The 2,134-nt window shown below is 41.4% G+C and overlaps 1 long non-coding RNA gene across 1 annotated transcript; it reads left to right on the plus strand.

Moving 5' to 3' along the window:
• The first annotated feature begins 6 nt into the window (after window positions 1-6).
• LOC109319295 lies at window positions 7-1,175 on the plus strand. Its single transcript, XR_002103468.1, has 2 exons — window positions 7-251; window positions 356-1,175. It is a non-coding gene; the product is annotated as an uncharacterized LOC109319295 (long non-coding RNA).
• The last annotated feature ends 959 nt before the right edge of the window (window positions 1,176-2,134 follow it).

Genomic DNA, 2,134 nt, shown 5'->3' on the forward strand with positions numbered 1-2,134 from the left:
CCCCTCATGCTTGCCCAGGAGTGCATGCAGCAGCGAGAGCTGCCCTCCCCATGCCCCCTCCCCCCCAAATGAGCTGTTTGTGGCTCTGTCCTACCCTTGGCCCTGTTAAGCAGGGCCTGTTGGGATCCCCATCACTTTGGTGGCTAGGGTGGCCACTCTGCTCAACGACTCCGTGCTACAGCACTGGAGGTGACCCTAGTTTTGGAGAGAGAAAAAGAAAGGTGACCCTAGTATTACAGAGAGAGAGAGAGGTGGCTGTCGTATTAGAGAGGCAGGTGACCCCAGTGTTAGAAAGAGAGGTGACCCGAGTGTTAGAGATAATGAGAGAGAGAGGTAACCCTAGTGTTATAGAAAGAGAGGTGGCCCTAGTTCTAGACAGCGAGACAGGTGACCCTAGTGTAAGAGAGAAAAAAGTGACCTTAGTGTTAGGCAGAGAAAGAGGTGACCCTAGTGTGAGAGAGAGAGGTGACCCTACTGCAGGGGTTTGCAACCCTTTTTTCATTTGCACACCAATAAAAAATGTCAGATGGAGGTGCAGACCCCTTTGGAAGTTTTGAATGGAGGGATGGACTCCTTTGAATTGTAAGTGTGTGGGTATTCACATACTTTTAATTGATGGTAGTCATCTTTTACAGACCCCTTAGATTCCCAGGGCTCTGCAGACCACAAGTTGGAAACTAGTGTTAGAGAAAAAGAGGCAGAGAGGTGACCCTAGTGTCAGAGAGAGGGTGGGGAGAAAACTCACTTGGTCCAGTTCATTCCCTCATCTTTTGTACAGAGCATAACCGCGTATGAAACTGATGCTCTAGTTCATCTGAGTCCAAAAGCTAAGAACTAGGCAGCCCTGGGTCAAATCCAGTGCAGATAAAACTCAGCTAGAATAGAAAGCATTTCCATCAGGAAGGAATTTAGCCCTCCTCCTAAGTATGTTTTGGGTCCTCATCAAATGTAGTCTGGGAGATAAAGTGGGGGAAGAGAACAACCCAAACATCTTGTGAATAATGTATAATTTTGGGTTAAGAAGAAGAAAACCTAGTTAAACTTGCCAGACCTCTAACCTGTTTCTCAGTCCACCTCACAGTGCTCGAAACCTTTCTCCTGCTATTCTTAAGAGGAATGCAGTGTACTGGCTGTGATGATCTGATGAAAAAATAAAATACGCTTTTACAACAATGTCTTTGGCATGCAGAGATTTGTAAAATACAATGTGAAATTCAGCGACAGGGGCATTTTTGCACTTGTCTGTGGTGTCCAGCTTGCTCAGAATTCTAGGGATTGTTTGAACTAATTATGTCTTTAATGTAACCATTAGGTATGGGGCTGCTTTCAACATGTCCTTTGTATTTATATGCAGATCAAGAAGATTTAAAGAGAGTAAAACATTTTCAGTCTTACAGTCACAACCCACAAACATTATTCCAAGGATAGGCTAGACCAGTGGTCTCCAAACTTTTTTGATTGCGCACCTCTATCAGTAAAAAAATTTTTGAGCACCCCCCCCCCATATATGTATATTTATATAAATAGAAGTTCTAATATTTTCTTCCCACACCCCAATGGATTGTCTTGCGTGCACCCTACTTTGGAGGCCACTGGGCTAGACATTCATGGAAATGTAGTAATATAAAGTACAGTGTGAGAGCAAGGCAACATTTACTCAACATTAAACTGTTACATTAATAATAATGACTTTCATTTATATAGTAGCCCTTTTGGCAAGTGTTGGTGGTTAGTTCTTTTAAATAACTGCTTTGATACATGTAATAACTTGATATGCGTAAAGGTAACAGTCACATGCAAGATTTAACTGGTAAAATGAGGGGGAAAATCAAATAGCTTTTTCCGGACATCAGCAAAATAGGATATTAATGTTATTTTGTCAAGATCTAAAATTCATTACTTGGCATAAATATTTTATCCCAATGTTTTAAACAGCTGTATTTTCTAGAAGACAGCCTTATGAATAGGAAGGCATATTGTGTCCATTGTGAAAACACTGAAAAACAGAAGCTTCATGATATATAATGTTGACTTACACTCAAAGATTATTGAAACATGTATGAACAATGCATGTCCAGTGTTTATTGACTTATTTCCTGCTGTGCAGCAAAATCAGAAAATATTAGGACTTCCG

Source organism: Crocodylus porosus, unplaced genomic scaffold (genome assembly GCF_001723895.1).
Source record: "Crocodylus porosus isolate Cpor-Errol unplaced genomic scaffold, CroPor_comp1, whole genome shotgun sequence".
Lineage (NCBI taxonomy): Eukaryota > Metazoa > Chordata > Crocodylia > Crocodylidae > Crocodylus > Crocodylus porosus.